Below are 14,788 nucleotides of genomic sequence, written 5' to 3'. Positions count from 1 at the left end.
TTGACAACCTTTCTATTATATTTTTGTTGAGCTTGCCAATAATAACGACAACTACCTAGCTCAGTAAGTAGTGGGCACTTCGGCAGTAGTTGAGATTAGTCTTCATAAAACATATCATTGAAAGTTAGGATTCGTTTCCACAATCATTTCCTTACAATTTCTGACTAAGTGACCTGTTTTGCGGTACTTAAAACAACACCCAGTCCTATCTTCTACTTCAATCTAAGACAAGTGGGCGTCGCCAACTGGGCACGACCAACTCGGTGCCGCTCACAAGGCGTAGGGACAAGAAGACGCATGTCAAGTAGACGCAAGACAAGTGGGAGCGAAAATTATATGAAAATGTTCTAAATCTATCTAGAGTATAACTAAAATAATTATGACAATATTAATCATACAAAATCAATCAAAAATAATTTACAAGTTGGTTTTTCATACATTCCTGAGACGGTGTACCGCTACTCTATATCTCGCTAATCGCTATACGATGAGGTGGTATGTAGCGGCAATCAGATAAAATAAAAACAAATACGATAACAAAATAAAATAAAAAAAGAAAGAAAATAGGTGGATAATGATTATGTCTAAAGGTATAGATCAAATTTAGTCTTCGAAGTAGTCGTGTTCAAACATCATTCAACATGGAAAATATCAAGTCGCAGCGAAATCGTAAAAAAATTTATGAAAACGGATTTTTGTACATAATTGACAAACTAACTGCAAACGAAAAAACTGAGTTTCGGCGATGTGAAGAATAACGACATTATAAAATGTGCTTGTATACAGTTGCGGCTCTAGGGGAGGGGTTCAGGGGGCCGTGGCCCCCCAAAATCCAAAAAAAAAACAGGCGAATTTAATAATAGTATAATATGTATAATATGATACGCTTATATTATTACGGTTTATAATATTATATTAGTTTACAAGTTTACTAGATATAATTTAATTGTAAATTCTCGTTAGTCGTTATCTTATATTTTCGCGTAGTACACTAGTATGTAGTATTGTAGTATGAAAATGGTTTTCCAATAGGGACTCTTGGATTTTCTATATATATATTTCTAATTTGGTTGATTTCTTATTGTTAATATGTTTGACCGTTTGATGACTATCATGTTCAGACTTTCAGATTTATATCGTTTTAAACGTTTTAATTTTTGTAGCTTCATTTTACCACAACTATTTTACGCGAGCAGACGACCAAAATAGTTACCATTGTAGAAAATTTAACTTCCGGCTTGCAATTTGCATTCTAATGATACGTATTATTTCAGCATATTAAATTTAAAATTATTTGATTAATTTCTTTACTCTAAACTCTTTATTTCATTTAAATAAGTGTTTACTATAATATAATTTTAGAATTTAGATTATCAAATAAAAAAAAAAAAAAAAAAAAAATGTTTTTATAATTAATGTTTTCAATGATTACAATAATCCATAAAGGTTATATATAATAAATTGTTGTGTACAATAAAAAACTATTGTGAACGGAATGAACGAAGACGGAATTAAGTTTCTATTATTAGTATGGAATTTTGACCAATTTTAAAATAATTCTAACTTCAAATGCTAAAAAAATATAGTGCTTATTATGTATTTTAAAGTTTTTTAAACTACTGTAGGCCATTTTACCTGCGTTGTACAATAATTGTATATGGTAATATAATCAATTAAATATATTTTTATTTTTAACATTAGACATAATATAGACATATAGTTATATAGATATAAATTTAAGTAAAACATCATTAACTGTAAATGTTTTTAATCTCACTTTAATGAACAATTTTATAATAGCATCCCAATTCCCAAAAGGTATTTTTATATTTTTGGAAGTTTTAGTCAAATTATATCAAACATAATATGGTCATATAAAAATCAATAACAGCAGTAATAACATAAAATCATTAACCATTAAAAAAAAAAAACCATAATTTGATCTCAGTTTAGAAAAAACGTTAAAAGCAATAGATAATTATAACCTAACCTCGCTCTCATGCACATTCGTTGAGATATATCTATAGATATAGATTTGCTAAAAATAAAATCGAAAATTAGAATTCGTTTTATAAAATGTAATTATTATATATATATATTTATTTTGTATAATATTTTGCACTAATGACTAATGTGGGTAATATATAGCACTAATTTGAATAAATATATTATAAAATATTTTTAAAAAATTGTGTGATGTTTATCCCTCCCCCCCAAATCAAACTCTAGAGCCGTCACTGCGTGCAATGAAGTGAAGTTAAAAAAACTATAAATATGCATAACCAATAATCAAAAACTATCTGCAGCTAAAGTAGCAACGGACAAAATCGTTACAAAAATTAAAAAAAGAGCTCTAGAAATACAAGAATGAACGTACTAAGTAATAAACGAATGTACCAAAAATACTGATGTCGCTTGTCAAGGAGCTTTTCCCAATCAATAAACTTTAAAGAAACTAATCAGAAAGAAACGCAATAAAATACATCAAGTTCCATCAAGTCCTAAAAATCTGGCTGACCTCGAAATTTCTGAATGTTATAAAATGTATGAGTCAGAACCGGGAAACACTGAAAACTTTTTGTTAGCTGATAGTGGACCGAATGCAGAATCGTAATTTTTGGATCTCAACGAAATCTAGAAATAGCATTAAGCTGCGATGATTTTTTTATGGATGGGACATTTAAAATTTGGAGATGTTCACCCTTTCTTCTATGCATTTTTGCCTAATAAATTCAGAGAAACATACAACAAATTGTTTAGTATAATTAAAGTGTTACTGCCAAACATTGATCAAAAGTTTTTAACTTGTTACTATGAAATGGTTACTTTTAAAAGTATTTCAGAAATATTTCCAACTGCAGAAATTTGAGGTTATTTTTTTAATTTGGTGAACAATATGATAAAAAAATTATGTTAATTAGGCTTAACAAGTCGCTATAAAAATAAATTAACCGTACTTTTTGTTGTACGCAAAAATAGTTACGGCTATGGCGTTTGTTCCAATTGAAGGCATATGCTTTGTTATCATTATCTAAAAACGTACCAAACGGCATGCATCCAATTTTAGACTGATTCGAGGACAACTGTGTCGGAAGAATGAATAGAAGTGGTAATGGGCGAAGACAGTATTTTTTTCCTCGCGAAATGTGGAATGTTTTCAATAAAACTTTAAACCAACAGGACAGAACTAATAACCATGCTGAAACAGCTCGTCGTCGCATTCAAACAGAATTAGGTATGGATCATCTTGCAATCTGGAAGCTTATAGACGGCTTACGAAAAGTGCAAGCCTATCGTGACTTTTACTATGAACACTTTGTTGCTGGACACAATCCACCAGTGAAATTAAAGTAGTACACTAAGTACAGGGATGCCGATCAACATATTTTAACGATTGTTCGGGGCTATTATAACAGAGACATTGTTGAATATTTAAGAGGGATAGCACATAATTACCAAATGAATTTTTAAATACAGGGAAATTAAATTTTTTTAATAAATAATAATGAAAAAAAGAGAGAAACCAAAAAGGTATGCCAAAATTAACAATAATAATATTGAAAATAATAATAATAATAATAATAATAATAATACTATTAATATAGACTATAAAGCATTAATATTAGCTTCCACTTCACTCGTACCCACTTGATCCCGCGCCCATAATTGTTCCATTCCGCTTCTACTTACATGTCCGCTCTCGAGGCATTTATAATACGATAACTAAATCTAACCTTATCGTTAAGGAATTTAATCCTACAAATGCTCCTGCCAATCGTTACATTGGGTCTTTAACTAGCATTAAAACTGCTGCAACTAACACATCCATTCTGGCCGTACGGTAGCCATTGTAGCCGTGATGGATGGAGAATGCCTTGGCAAACACCAACTCTGCATCACGCTTATAGAAGCTAGAGAGCTTGGCTCTCAGCTTCTCAGCAGTGGCTGTTTCTTTTATACCCATAAACGAAATAGGAATAGTAGTGTTAAGGAACCTCACTCGTGCCCCATTGCCAACCATCTCTCCCAATTTTCAAACAAGGATGTTTGTTGATCCTTACTTCCAACTTCTAGAAGAACGTCATCTGCTAATGTTCTTCTTGCTTTAAATACGTTAATTTCCAGTTCTATTAGGTTTGATACGGCTTCTTTTGCATTCTTATTGAGATCAGCACAGAATGTTCCTTCTTCAGGTGTACCTATGATCATTGCTTTCATTTTTTCTTTGATATTATGGTTACCTTCTTTATGCCAACTTTAGAACCTTATAGAACCTTCTCTATATGGCTTGTAACAATAAATTTAATTTGCGACTTACTTAACTCGTTCTTCTTTTGTATATTATAAACGTTTCTCAACTGAACATGTGTGTCCACTGTCTAGCATGACTGTTTCGGGACTAGTAGCATCATTATTGGCAAAGGCCTTGCCAGCCATCTCTGCTTTTGAGATCTGGTTGATCGACTGCGGCACTTGGGACGAACGACTCCCAGCTGTCGTCCATTGAGATGTAGCATTATTTTTGTTTTTTGTATTTTAATAATAATTAATTTATTGTAACCAAACATATATACATTATACAATAAAATAGAATAAAATAAAAAGTTACTAAACTCCTATAAGCCATAGCTTGTAGTGGGGTTAAGAGTTCTGTTGTTTTACCTTTTACATAAGATTTATAATATAATAATCAGTACATAGAGTTAATCATATATGAAATTATACAATATAAATTAATAGTTGATATTTACTAGATAATAATACTACAGTTTGAATAACAACAGTGTGGATAACAAAATAATTTATAGCTGTTCAAATAGAGTAGGTACATATATAAAAATGATAGTAAATAGTAATTACATTTTAAATTAAAAGTGTAATAATGTATTTATAATATTAATTAATTTATAAATTTTTTATACATAATAACATTTTGGAAGCTTAATATATTAATATGTATTGGATACACAAAGCGATTTCAACGTTTAATGGGTTCATTCTACCAAAATTGGAGTTACAAGTATACTTGGTCAAATTAATATTTATGTAGTATCTTGTACTGTAGTTATGATTTGTTGGCATAAGTAAATAGTTATATTGGAAAATTAATAATAATAAGCGTTTTTTATAAAGTTAATCTAAATTTTCGATATTCAAGGAGTTATAGATGTTAGTAATAATATTAGATGATGGTTTGTTTAGAATATATTTAATTAGTTTATAAATTGTTCTTGATAAATTGTTTATATGGCTAGTATAGGTGGAGTGCCAGAATTCAATACCAAAATTTAAGATTGATTGAACTAATGATAGATATATAATGCGTTTATGTTGTATCCTATATATGTATCTAATATCCTTTAGGATATAAAAGAATTTTCTAATAGTTCTTGTTAAAAAATGTATATGGGTATATATTCGTCATATTTTTTGTTAAGTGGCTTTTTCACCACTAACGACACCAGCCTCACTTTGTTTAACTTCCGTAGGTTGTCACTGCCGTTTTATCTCTGACCGTTGACCGTCCAATTTACAACTATTTTCAATCCAATCGACAATTTTCCAGCCATTCCTCCCTATAAGTAACATAGATGACTTTTGTGCCAACGTGGCTGAACTATTTGACAATGAAACTTGCATTAAGAGGACGTTATACCCGCATGTATTGTCTCTGTCTTATATGCGCGTAGGTAACATAGTTAAAAACTGTTTTGTGCGAAACAATTTTACTCTCTCGATATTTATATCAAAATTACTAAAATTTTAAATCGCATTGAGAAAAGCTTTACCTGTGTCGTAGCGTTTTAATTTTTTTGATAACATTAATGCAATTAGAGTTATCGGTTTGAGAACTTTAGGTTTTTTTCATTTAATTATTAAAAATTATTGGTTACCACTATCAAAAAAATTAAAACGCTACAACACAGGTAAAGTTCTTCTCAATGCGATTTAAAATTTTGGTGATTTTGATATAAATATTGAGGGAGTAAAATTATCCCACGCAAAACAGTTTTTAACTATGTTACGCGTGTATAAGACAGAGACAACACATGCGGGTATAGCGTCCTCTTAAGTTACTACGAACCATCCTATGGTAACGTTGCGCGCGCTCTTGGAACACTGCACTACTTTATTATAATTAGATATAACAAAAGAACAGTATGGGTGCTCTCGGACACTTGTTACTTATACAATACCACTACTACTAAATGCGTCGTCCAGCCAAGAATCGAGTGAGCCACTAAAGGGTTGAATCAACACATTCTTTAGGCTCGGTCCCCACTGAGCGACTGGTTCGTGGAAATGTCACATTCGCCAATACACGCATAATGTCTTATATATACTATACTAAAATAATATACTTATAATACTATATTGCTATAATAATATGTAAGGAATCCTAACAGTAACCACAAAGTAACATTTAATTACTGTCACACATATGTATAATATATTATATAGTCGTAGTTAGTCGTAAGTGTAGATAGGTAACTCTTGAGTGGGTAACAATTTTTAGTAAAACCCTAAGATCAACAAATGATTAAATTATATAAATATTTTAAATTGGATTCTCTAACGACAATAGTACAAATACATTATCTAATTAATTTAATTAATATAATTATAGTAAAGTTAATGTTCCACGTGCCACCAGGACACCAGTATGACGAAACACTTGTATTTTATTATCGGTTATTATGTCAAACTGTCAAACTAATCTATATAAATGTATTTGACTATTTAATATAAACACACCACTTATACCTAGTTTATTATACATGGTTATTATGGCACATAGAAAAAATGTTTACGTTGGTAACTCAAGATTTTACTCTTAATGTTTCAATTTTGTTTTTCAATTTATTTTGGACATCTATGTTGTTTAACGCAACTGCGCCCGCAGTGAGTAGCCGCGAAGGCATGGCCTTCGCTATTTTAGTTAATATTAGATTAGGTTGCGCTTTAGTTACTTGGTAGTGGGATAAAAACGCAAAAATAAATTGTACTCGTATTACCTGATACAATATTTTACTGACCTAATGCGCGACGCTCGACGCTTTCCATGTAACCGTAGCCTTTTCCGTTCCACGACAGATTGCAGGAACGCGTCGCGATGTTTATTGCATTTGTCTGTGTTGCCGGTTTCATCTCGGGCAAATCTGGTATAGACAGATTGCAAAATTAGGACTAAAAATTGAATACGACCAAAATGAATCAGAAATTTCACATTGGTTAAAGTATTTCTTTGGATTGGACTTTTTACCTTCTACTGAAATTTCTGATGCATTTTATGAACTATTTTTTATTGTTCTTGACAATCAGAAGATATATCAGCATTTTCAGAGTATATTTTAGCGAATTTTATTAAAAATGGCAGTAGATATCCATCACATCTCTGGGCTGAGCCACATTCGGACGAACCAAAGACAACCAATGGTCCAGAATCATATCACCGTCATTTGAAAGATCAATTTTATAACCCACACCCATCTATTAATAATTTTATTTAAGTGATTAAAAAACGACAAGCAGAAGTTTATTTAGAATTACAGTTAAATGGTCGAAAAACAACGAATCGCAAATCTAAAGTCATCTTCTATCTCTAATATAAAAACTTGGACCTTGTATAAAGAAAAAAAATTTCTAGATTGGATTAGATACTATTGAAGACAGTGGACTTTAAATTTAATTTTAAGGTACATATTCATTACTATATTAGTTTAACATATTTACTTATTTATTCGTGATACCTACTTGTTTAAATAATTTAAAATAATACTTAAGATTATATTTTTTATTTTTTACTGATTTTTTAATACTTGTTTAACTAATTTAAAATAATGCACAAAATTATATTTTTTATTTATTACTAGCTTTTTTTATTTTTTGAACTAATATCAATATCACTAATTCTAATATCTCTGTGAATTCTTAATTTAATATTAATAATAACTATGATTTTAATTAAATACACATTTCTATAAAATTGATTTGCGCTTATGGATTATTAAAAAGGTATTATTTTTTTGCGCTCATGGGTTATTTATTTTTGCGCTTTTGGGTTAAATATAAAAATTATCCAGTAGTAAGTACTTTATTTTGTTCAATTATGTACAGCCAAAATAAAATTTTGTACATCTCCCCGAACACGAGGAAACGGAGCTGATGTATTCTAAATATTTTACGAATCGTACATCTTCTAAAAAATGTTTACTGAATTTCCGATAATACAAGAATAAATTCAAAATTGTGATTAACACATGATTATATGAACTTCGATGTGCATAACAAATAACGATGTTACCTATGATGTATATAAATATCTGTAGACTGTACTTGTTTATATACGAAGCTCATCCTGTAGCGCATAAATAGCGTTTTTTAAGGGTTTTCAACGTAAATGTGTTCACCTCATATCTTTTAAAACTTATTTTTTCCTATTAATTACAGTATTTTACGAATAAGAAACAATTTTAATATAATATGAAGCGAATGCTGTAAATACGCACTCAAGGATAAGGTGGTGTCTGCTATAAATCAACCCTCCATAGAAGGTACGAGTGGTATGATTTTGCGAGTTTGAATAATATTATTAGTTTTAGGCGTTTTAGCTGAAAATAATAAACAAACGTCACACACTCTTACATTCTTATATACATATATATGTATAACTCGCACCACTCACCGCAAATATACGACTACACGAAGTGCAGTTATACACCCCAGTCGTTGCACCGGATGATGATCTTCCTGCTAAGGACGCAACTGTTCGATGTTTACCTGTGCGTACTGACACGCTACTATATTATTATACATTGCACCAATTCGTATAATAGTTAATATGCACAACGTATGATGTATACAATGGAACTTTGACGAGAAAATCTCCCGTGATGTTTATAATGCATAATCGAGCAATCAATAGTCTTTATAAAATATAAGGATGACTATGTATATACAACTAAGGTTAGAATGTTTAGGTATACGCACTAAAAAATGTATAAATATGTATGCATTTATGCACTAAAAAACAATCAAATATGCATGAAAAATTTGGAAAATATGCATTTAAAAATAAAGAAATGTGGATGCAATAAATATAGAGACTAATTTTCTAATTTATTATAAGCAATTAAATTACAAATTTTAACAAATGTTAATTTATATTATAAAATGTTATCATATTATATGATTATCACAATCGACGAGGTTTATCGAAAATTATATTTAAGTAGGTGCCTTACTCCGTATAACCGTATTGAATTTTCAACAATAATTAAGTGATGATAATTTGTTTATATATAACCGATATAAAATACTGATAATCAAACTTAGATTACATTCAGTTAATAAAATATAAAAATACGGTGTTTTCAGTGTTTTGCACTGAAAACCGTTAACTATGCGCTTAAAACAGAAAAAAACACAAAATATGCACTTATAAATAAAAAATGGTAAAATATGCAAATATATGCCAAATAAAATTTTTATATTTTGAATGTAGATATTGCATGAAACACATTTCTATACAAGAATGGAAGCTATTAGACAACCTAAAAAAATACGCAAAATTATAAACATCCTAACACTATATATAACATTGCTACGCCAGAATAATCTAATCGAAGTAGCGTCAACGGATTTCTGCAACAGAATCCTCTTGCGTGCCGCCATCGTGCTAGTCGTTGCCGTCCCACGGTATACCCATTATATAGTCTTTTAGTCCATTTTTTCCTCCCTCGTCCGACATCACATGACTTGTCGTAGTGGCAGTATAGCAATAGTAGTCTGCTGCGGCCGTTGCTTCCCTCCCTCCACCCCCACCCCAACACACCAACACGATGGAGTGGTTTGCCCTCGCGTATTAATAAACACACACAGACACGTCGTTGTGCAGTGTATATATAATATATATTAATACATCACCGCCACTACCACTGCACTATACACACGTATATTATGTATATGTACTATACAGGGGGATGTGGCGGCGGTGGCTGTGGCGTTGTTGTTGTTGTTGCTGCTGCTGCCATGTGCGGCAGACTTAAAAGATGTCGGACGCCAAGGCGAAAGGCTCCACACCCACACACGGGCGCGCTAGCACACGCGTATACACCGAGTATACACGCTCACACATACACGCGCGCGCGCCCAGCCGGCCGGAGCCCGCGCGCGCCAGTCGTGCCGCCGTCCGCCACGAAGACGTCCAGACTAGCCGCACCGGCGGCAACCGTCGGGCGACGCCAACATCATTCTGTCGCCAATATTTCCATTATGTTTGTGTGTGGGTTCATATTATTGTGTGTATGTATACACACACACACACACACACGCGCGCGCGCGACACACTAAATAGACAAGTGATACGACGCGTGTATGTGCGGAAACGACGAGAGGGCAGTCGCAGTCCCCTCGAGGTATTATGTTGTGTCTTGTGTGTGAGTGGTGTCGTGTGCGGGGTGGATGATATTAAAAATAGTTAACGGTTCGGTTGGCTCGGGGGCGCCACGGCGGCAAAAGTATATACAGTAAATTATTACTATTATTGTTATTATTGCTATTATTATATCGAATGTACCTAAATGAGCGTCAATGTTTTAGTATTTTTCTAAATGTACACATTCGCGGTTTTTTGCCTAATACATAATATGTGTACTGCATTATTATTGCATATTTACGTATATTTATATTATTATCGGAGCATTGTCTGTTTACAGTTGTTGTACACCGTATCGTCCCACATGCGGTTTGTTTCCGTGCAATACAACCCTCGCGTGGGTCCGATGTTGTTTACACAAGTCGACGGTGGCGGCGTCAAAACGTCCAGTCAGCAGATCAAATAACTCGGTGACGACGAGAAAGTGAAAAATCCGTTCGACGGTCGGTTGTATTTCGGTAAATACGAACACCGCCAACACCTGCACCGCAATGTCCACAATAATGTATGAAACTAGAGTGGAAAGTGGTAACATGTAAGGTGTGTATATGGGGGAAGCCGGTAATTGTCGGGTGCACTTATTTGTTGGGCCGCCTCACTTATAATACCATGTATTGTGTTTATGAATTATTGCCCATATACACGGTTCGGAACAATTATTGTTCGCAAATTATTACTATTGCAGACAAAACAAATCACCACCACCGATCAGTGAATTGATTGAAATATTTTTGATAAAATGACAAGTCGATTAAAAATTTAAAAAGTATAATATTTTACATATTATTTCACATTATTTACACATAAAAAAATGTTTCCAGCGAGACCTGAACAAGAAGGATGCCGAATACATTTTATGATATTTAGTCTTTAAATTCATTAATAATATAGTTATTTAATTTCTAAATTTATAGTAAGCTTTAAGAAACCATTTTATCCGATATCAGATATATAGGAATTATTATAACATTTAAAAAATAACATGTTGCATGTATAGCAACACTAAATATTTTCAATTAGGAACTTGTATTTGTTTACTGTAAATTTTTAAACACATGATTTAAAAATGTATAAATGCAAAGCGTCATTCATAAAAGCGAAAAATATCATGATAATAATTAAAAATTAATTCAATTTAATTTTTTTTCTAAACAAAAATATTTTTAAAAACGATAAATTTTTTCGAATAATGTGTGTTAAATAAATTATCCTATATAACTTACGTCACTAACTCATTCTACTAATTTCTGTGTCAATTATTAACAGTTCTATGATTTGAAAAACAAGTTAATTTTAATTTTAAAATTTTAATTGTAATATTATGCAAAAAAAAAATTAACAAAACCTATTTGTTGTAGTACACTATAGTACTCAAAAACTAACTACCAACAAACAGCTGGTAGATAATAGATATATACTATATGCATACGTTGTAATGTTGTATATATGAAATATGAATGATTAAAAAACGAAATATTACTTTATACGGAGCAATAAAGCGGGGATCAACAAATGCCTTTGCATGACGTACCTACGACACATATAATAATATATAGCTAGTGTACTATTTAGAAATAATTACAATATTACAGTTTACAATATTTGCATGCAGGCAAGTTCGATTATTGTAGATGTAATAGCCAATAATGAATTTTAAGTACATTTTTCGGTTTTCTATTTATATTGTTATTTTGCTTTTAACAATAGGGACACTTTTTTATATTTCAGCACATATAGTTTGAAAATTGATTGAATTATTGTATCGACCAAATTATTGTTGAGTATCTATTATAACTACTAGGTACAACTATTATTGTCAAATTTAGTGAAAATAATTAAACATAATATTATTATTTAATACCCTAGCTGAAACAATAATCATTATATACCTATTATATAGTTATAGGCCGTTTCCTATTATATTTGTTTATCATTTATTATGTTAATATAGTATTACAGAGTGTCAAAATAATAAAAGTAATTTTTATTAATAATCTCATATCATAGTTATTTCGTAATTTCAAAATTATCACAGATAACAGTTCTATGAAATACATTATTTATTATTTTTTATATTTATGTAATGACAACTAGATAATGTCATCTCATGAAATTTTTTTATAATTATATAATATATTTTTATAAATCTTGTTTCTTTAAAACATTCAGTAAATATAAAGCAAATCTTATGATGAGATACTCTATAGTACTCAAAAAATTAGGAAAAATATAATTTTAAATTAAGTAAGATATTATTGACGGTATTTTAACCACTAAATTAAGTAGAAATTATACATTTATTATTAAATATACTCATATTATTTATATATTTTTATATGCTTGATGAGAGTATGAGGTAAATAAAAACTACTAATCTATAACATATTTACCAATTTTATGATATTTTTTTAAAAGTATTAAAATATATAATATTTATTTACTTACAATTAAAACGTAATCGTGCTATCCAATTGTTGAATTTAAGTTTTTACAATTTACAGTTATTAGTTTTATACATTATACTTAGATAGTTAAACACTTACACTATAAAAGTTTAGTTAAGCAGAAATGAATGGAAAAGCCACTGACCTCGGGTGACAAAAAATAAAATGTACTAGTCTCATCTTTTGTAACTTGTAACTTGTAGAGAGGAATATTGCAGTTTGCGGACTAAAATCATTTCCTTCCTAAGTAATTATATATATTTTTAAATAAAGATTTAACAAGATAACATGTGTACCAGTAAAAAATACAATACCTATATTATATGTTTATTATACATGCGATATGTATAAAGCAAATTTCATGTAACTATATGTAACTTCATGTAACTTATGTTCTATTTTATTGAACGGTTATAATATTTCCTTTGAATGGGTTTACTTTTAGATTCTAAACATTAAATAATTACCAACCTACGTTATATTTTTTTATCAAGATTTTTATTGTTGTTTGTATACGTATCGGCGAATTATCACTTTTGAATTGACGGAGTCTTGTTAAAATAAATATATATATTTGTTTTAAATTACGATTAGTTATTAAATTATTACATTTTAATGGTCAAACAAAAAGAGGCATAGGAAAACAATTACTGAGCATCAGCTCCGTGGAATAAAGTGTAAGAATCTCTGCTGTACAACATTGGTATAGACTATAGACTCTATACTACAGACTGAGTATAGAGTATAGACACTAACTCAAACAGTTATTTACTAATTTATTAAAATATTGTATCAATAATATTGTATCGCAATATATTTTAAATTATGTATTTATTAAAATAAAATTATATGGTTTTATACAATCAAATTTAGTTAAAAAAAAATAAGTTTTTGAAAATATTTAGTACTTATATCATAATAATAAGTAATAACACGATTAAAACAGGCCCAAATTTTTTGGTTTTCCATCTCCAATATATATTTAGCTGCCCCTTTATAAATTATTAAATTTAAACTAACTAATGCTTATATTTTATTTTCTTGATTTTTAATCAGGTAAGTATTGTCATGGAAATGAAAAAAGTCTGAATTTTTAAAACTTCAAGAATTTGTGTTAAGTAGAAAAATGATAAAAATGTAACTCAAGCTTTAACATATTAATGAGAGATCCGATACCACACCCAAGCGGTATAATGATTTGAATCCACAAAAATATCGGGGTGAACAGTCCCAAAATTTCTATTTTTTAACTTTTCTCCAAAACTATTATAGGTAGTTAAAAAGTTGGTTGATAGCTCATTAAAAAGGGATTATCAAGTAGACAAAAATATGAGATTAAAAATTTTCAAAAAAAATATAGTTATTTTTTGCTAGATTTTCATTTAGCATGGTAAATTACCGAACCTGGAGAACGAATTTTAATACTTGAGTTCTTGTTAGATTTAAATTGGTCAGGAAAAGTGCAGTGAAAAATTTCAGAACTTTATCTTCAATCGTTAATTCACTACAAAGCTATAAAGCTGTAAAACCTAAAAAAACGCCCAATAAAATGTGTTTTAATGTTTTTTTTTTGAAGCTCTGTAGTGAATTAACTATAAAAGATAAGGTTCTGAAAATCTTCACGGCACTTCTCCAAGCCAATGTGAATCTAACAAGACTCCAAACAAAAAAAATCCGCTCTTCGGTTTCGAAGATCTATCTCACTAAATAAAAATGAAAATAAAATACATTATACATACACATTGCATACAATTAATAAATTTCTAAAAATTGAGAATCAAGAAAGTTTACATGTCGATCTCTAACTTGGTAAGCGTTTTTATTAACATTATTATTTTAAGAACATTTTAAGAAACCACTCGGGTCACGTTTGTGTGTTGCGTGAATGTTTACCGTAAAAAGTTTA

Source organism: Rhopalosiphum maidis, chromosome 2 (assembly GCF_003676215.2).
Source record: "Rhopalosiphum maidis isolate BTI-1 chromosome 2, ASM367621v3, whole genome shotgun sequence".
NCBI classification, from domain to species: Eukaryota; Metazoa; Arthropoda; class Insecta; order Hemiptera; family Aphididae; genus Rhopalosiphum; species Rhopalosiphum maidis.
This window is presented reverse-complemented; position numbering follows the sequence as displayed.